At 40.5% G+C, this 5,871-nt stretch overlaps 1 long non-coding RNA gene across 1 annotated transcript; it reads left to right on the top strand.

Annotated features, from left to right (window-relative positions):
- Positions 1–1,254: 1,254 nt before the first annotated feature.
- On the top strand, positions 1,255–3,234 carry LOC147005994 (uncharacterized). Its single transcript, XR_015044629.1, has 3 exons — positions 1,255–1,802; positions 1,911–2,013; positions 2,679–3,234. It is a non-coding gene; the product is annotated as an uncharacterized LOC147005994 (long non-coding RNA).
- The last annotated feature ends 2,637 nt before the right edge of the window (positions 3,235–5,871 follow it).

The raw sequence follows: 5,871 nt of genomic DNA, 5'->3' as shown, positions 1-5,871 counted from the left end.
CCTGTAAAACCTTGGGTGGCCTCCACTCAGGTGCACCTTAGTCCTTCATATCTTCCACAGAAAAGAATTCAGAATGACTCTAACTGAAGCAAAGTTAGTTAATTTACTGATTAAATAGGAAGATGTGGCAGTTTAGTGATTAAAAAAAAAAGTCACAAACAGAGAGAGAGAGATACATTTAGAGACAGTAAGGTATGGCCTTTGGAAGAATAGACCTAGTTATCTTAGAGGTAGCTCTGTGTATGTAATCTGGAAGTTTTTAAGCTATTAATTTGCAAGTGAGTTTAGATATAAAGAAAATTATGTATTAGCAAACTTATTTTTTGTCATATGCCTAATAATGTCCTTTTCTAATCCACAGAATTCCATCCCTGAAGAGACCTTTTGAGGTGCCTTGTGCAGTTAAAGAAAAGCTAGTAGAGATAGAACACACATCAAAGGGTTCTTTCTTACACACAGGTTATGTGGGTGCATAGTTCCGGTCTTGTTTTTGTTTGTTTGTTTGGTTTGGTTTTGTTTTTTTAACTATCTCATATCTGATGTTTCCTGAGGGCAGTCTGGTCAGATTTGTGGAAACTGTTGAGTGTCAGCCAGCAGACATAAATTCAAACCAGGAGAGTGATGAGGTGTTATTTTCTGTTCTTTTCTTTTAAAAAACATTTTTATGTGTATGCATATTTTGTCACATGTAAGTATGTGAACTATGTACATGCCTTGTCAGAGGGGACATCAGATCCCTCGGAGCTGAAGATTTGGTTAAGAAGCTTGTTTGGGGTTTTGGGAAAGATATCTGACCCTCTGGAAGGGCGAGAAGTGTTTGAAAATGCTGCGTTCCCTCCAGCCCTGGTCCTTTGATTTTTTTTGTTCCCCTTTTGTTCCTAGATTGGCCCTGCCTCAGATGGAGAGCTATCAGCATTACCTGGGAGCTTGACTGAAAAGCAAGCTCTTAAGTACCAATCCTTCTGGACAACCTTAACAGACTCCTCAGTTGATTTATTTTTTATGTTTTATTTCTGGTGCTCAAGGAAATTTTATTAGAGTTTAAAAGACAAACCCCAGGGTAGGCAAGTTATAAATCTTATAGCTGCTTGGTGAGTAGAGATCAGCCACAAGGTGGCAGGCAGCTGCAGAGTGGGAGAGAGCTCCTTAGGAGGGAGCCTTTAGAGAGAGAGCAAGGAAGCCCAAAGCTCTGTCTGGGGACTTTTAAAGTATACTTAGGCCCTGGCCAGCATCCAAAAGAAAAAGACAGATGAAAAGGAAAAAGGGAAAGGAAACAGTCCTCTTTGAAGAAAGGTTCAGTGCTGCTTCTCAGTGTACCCGTGTATCCCTTAGCAAAGCAACTCCGAGGTAGTTATCAATGTACCGAGTTTCATCACGTTCACATACCGAATGCGATTTTGTTCTCACTCACCCTCATGTCTTACTGCCCTTCACAGTAATCCACTCCCACTTCCTGCTAATTTCCTTACTTACCTTTCTATTTCCCAATTCTCCAAAGTTCTCTTCCTCTGCTCTCATGATCTGCTTTCTACTGTTGTGACTTGCAAATGCTGTTCTGTAGATGACGTATCTGTTTTTAAATCTAGATTCCACATATGAGAGAAGTCCCATGATAATTATCTCTTTGGTACATTCTCATGAAGACCTTCAGGTGTATATGGAAGAGTGGTATCACTGAATCATGCAAGGAGTATATCTTTCGCGTTCTGAGGAACATTCACGTCCATTTCCACAGTGGCTGTACACGTTTATATTTCCACTAACAGTGAATAAGCTTTCTTTGCTCACAAAGTTCTCACCAGGTTATGTTGCTATGTTTTTCTGTGATAGTTATTCTGATTTGGGTGAGATGGAATCTCAAAGCAGTTTATTTTCATTATTAAAGTTTTATATTATATTTTTATTTACAGTCTGTGCGTGTTCCTGTGTGTGTATATACAGGTGTCAACTGCAGGTGTTCACAGAGGCATGAAGACGTCAGTGGATCTTCTGAAGCCCAATTTACAAGTGGTTGTAAGTTACCCAATGCTGAGAACTGAGCTAGAATCCTCTAGAAGAGCAGCAAATACACTCAGCCACTGGGCCTTTTCCCCTATCCCACCATAGCAGTTTTATTTAGCATTTACTTGATAGCATTTACATTCCAAGTACTTATTGACCATCTTGATTTCTTCTTTATAAAAAGTTATCACATTTACATTTATTTCATGTGCATGCATATATGCATATGTATAAGAGTGTGTATGGAGTGGGGATGAAAGAACCTAGTAGGAAAACCCCCACCCAACTCCCGATTCAGCGTGCACCCAAGAATCACGAATAGAACACAACGCCTTGATGTAACAACACGAGGTATTTTAATGGCGGAGCTCCGGGTCGAAACGTATCTCACACAGGAGACAGTGGATTCGACCACGAGGCTTGGAAGCTAGGGGTTTTTATAGAAAAGGAGTGGGGCTGGGGGAGGAATTGGCGCGGTTTCACATGATTGGTCCATTTAAACATCAGCAGCCTGAGGTCAGAGGGGTGGGAGATAGGGAGGCGATGGGCCTGCCCGGGCATGTCCTGGTCTGTTCTGCTATATTCTCAGCCCCAGGTTTCAAAGCTCACAAACAACTCTTTGAGCTATTTGACATACATTACATGAATCACAGGTCTCAAGTTTTATTTCCTTTCAGGGACGGCACCAGAGGACATTTGTAGGAGTCTGCTCTTTTTATTACCACATGGATCTGAGGAATTGAATACAGGTCAACAGGACTGGCTGCAAGTGTATACTAGCTGAGCTCCCCCCTCTGCCCTATATTTCTTTTCTGAGAATATCTTCTTCAGTTCATTATCTCATTTATCAATTGAATAACTTATGTTGGGATGTTTCAGTTTTTTAGATCTTTTTGTATCCTGGAAAGTAATTCCCTGTTTGATGTGTAGATTTGAAGGATACTTTCCTGTTTTGTAGGCTCCTCTCTCATTCTCTCTCTCTCTCTCCCTCCCTCCCCCGTCTCTCCCTCCCCACTTCTCTCCCTCTCTCTCCCTGTCCCCTTCTCTCCCTCTCTCCCCCTCTCTCTCATTCTCTCTCTTTTTTGAGACAAAGTTTCTCTGCATAGCCTTGGCTGTTCTGGAAGTCACTTTGTAGACCTGGCTTCAAACTCACAAAAATCTGCTTCCTTTGCCTCCCAAGTTCTGGGATAAAAGGTGTGTTCCACTACAGTCTGGCAGTAGGGTCCTCTGTAATCTGGCTATTTGTTGTGCAGAGGCTACCTAATTTCATACAATTCCATTTATTTGTTTTTTGTTTTGTTTTGTTTTGTTTTTGTTTTTCAAGACAGGGTTTCTCTGTATAGCCCTGGCTGTCCTGGAACTCACTTTGTAGACCAGGCTGCCCCCGAACTCAGAAATCCGCCTGCCTCTGCCTCCCGAGTGCTGGGATTAAAGGCGTGTGCCATCATGCCCGGCCAATTCCATTTATTAATCCTTAGGCTGTTCTCTATACTATTGATGTCCTGTTTAAACAATCTTTCCCTGTATCTTGAAGTATCTGCCCACAGCAGTTTTAAAGTTTGGGTTACTGCAATAGTTCATTTAATCTATTTTTAATTAATTATTTTAATTTTTGCACAGTGAGAGAAATGGATCTAGAGATTTGGTTCTTTTTCATTGAGAAATCCATTTTTGTTTTTCAGCACCATTTGCCTTTTCTATAATGTATGTTTTTTACTGCTTCATTAAGAAAGATGGGTGACTGGGTCAGGCACTGTAGTGTACCATTTTTTAATATCAGCACTTGGTAAGCAGAGGCAGGTAGATCTCTGAGTTTGAAACCAGTCTGGCCAACATAGTGAGTTTCAGGCTATCCAAGGCTATATACAGAGATCCTGTCTCAAAAAAACTCAAAAAACTAAACCAAATCAAACAAAAAGTTGACTATAACTGTGTGTGTTATCTCTAGTCTTATGCTATTTCTTTGATTTACAAGTCTGTTTTGTGACAGTACTGTGCTATCTTTGTTAGTATGGCTCTGTGTTATAATCTGAGATTGGGTATTGTGCTATCTGCAATAGTTCTCTTTCTACTGGTTGGTTTTGATATGTGTGTGTATGTGTTTCCATATGAAATTTTGGGTTGCTTTTCCTAGTTCTGTGAAGAATGTCATTAGAATGTTGAGGAGTATCCCAGTAAATCTCTAGATGGCTTCCAGAAATAAAGCCATTTGTACAATATCAATTCTAGTGTCTTCTTCAATTTCTTTTCCTCAGTCTCTTAAAGCAGGGATGTTCAATCCTTTAGCTTCTCTGGGCAACACTGGACAAAGAAGAATTGTTTTGCACCACACATTAAACACATTAATGAAAGCTGATGGGAAAACATGGATCTGTTTATAATTTTTTTTGTGATATCTGCACCACAGATAAGCAAAAAATTTCCCTACATAATAATCCCAATTGTTAAACTTGGTGTGGTGGCACAGCCTGTGATCCTATCACTTATAGATGGCAATGGGAGAATCCAAGCTCATGGTTATTCCCACATATAGTAAGCTTCAGGGTAGTCTGGGAAAACTGGTTTTTTTTTTGGGAGCGGGGGGTTGAAGACATGGTTTCTCTGTATAGCCCTGGCTGTCCTGGAACTCACTTTGTAGATCAGGCTGGCCTCAAACTCAGAAATTCACCTGCCTCTGCTTCCGGAGTGCTGGGATTAAAGGCGTGCACCACCATGCCCAGCTAACTATTTTTTTTTTAATTTAAAAACAAACAAACAAACAAACAAAAAAACCAACAACTTTTGAGACAGTGTCTCTCCTATCTCACCAAGGCTTGTCTGGAACTCACTATTGTAGCTCAACATTCCTCAAATTCATGCTCCTCCTGTCTTGGTGCTGGGGCTGTATATGCATTCCACAATGACCAGCTAATAATCCTTTTTAATTATTTTTAATTTAATTTTTATTTTTAAATATATGTATATGTGCTTGTCCTTGGGAGTGCAGTTCCTTAATCGGCCAGAAGAGGGAAGGGATCCTCAAGAGCTAGAGGTGCAGGTAATTGTAAGCCACCTGATGTGGGTGATAGGAACAGAAACTGCTTTTAACAATTGAGACTTCTCTTCAGCCCCATAATTATTTTTATCATTATCACTGTTACTACTATTGTAAATTGTAGACTCCATTGGAGAGAGAAGAGAATCTAAGAAATCAATGTTTATAATATGGTGAATCATAGTTGGCTCAAATCAAGATGGTAAATCTATCTAATAAAAGTGCTCTCTAGTAAGGAATAATAATTATGGCACAGTTCCTGCCACTGGAAAAGTGTGTGCTCATTGGCTCACAGCACTCTACTGACACCCTTAGCCCTCACTAACAATGAACCTCAGAAGCTGCAGAAGGACTTCTGCTCAGGCTCAGGGCAGCCAGATTGCTTGAAATCATTCTACCCCAAATACACCTCTATAGCTGATTTCTTTTGTACCATGGGGCACACAGACATGTGTTTTGCCATTTTCTCCATACCCTAGGCACTCCCACTGAATCCTTCTCCCCCATTTGCTTGTGACCTTCTCTTCTTGGAGTTACCTTTCCCTTCCTAACCCAGTTCAGGAGTTTTTACATAAGCTGCTTGTATTGTTGTTATTCACCCAGGCTGCACACAGGGAACCCAGACTAGTTTAGAAATATGTCATTTGGTCACCAGGAGAGCTGAGAGGATAGCAAGCTGGTGTTATTTCCCTTTTAAGAGAAGTAGAGCTTTCCCTTTTTCAAAGCCACTATTAGGATTCATCTTGATGTGACTACAGATACCTTAGATGGGAAAACACCATGATTGCCAGAGTGCTGTTAATTAATACTGCTTACCATAGTGTTTACTTGGATGT

This window comes from Mus caroli, unplaced genomic scaffold (assembly GCF_978045245.1).
Source record: "Mus caroli unplaced genomic scaffold, Mus_caroli_1 scaffold_1, whole genome shotgun sequence".
NCBI lineage: Eukaryota > Metazoa > Chordata > Mammalia > Rodentia > Muridae > Mus > Mus caroli.
Note: the sequence above shows the minus strand (reverse complement) of the source record. Positions and strands in the feature narration are given on the sequence as shown.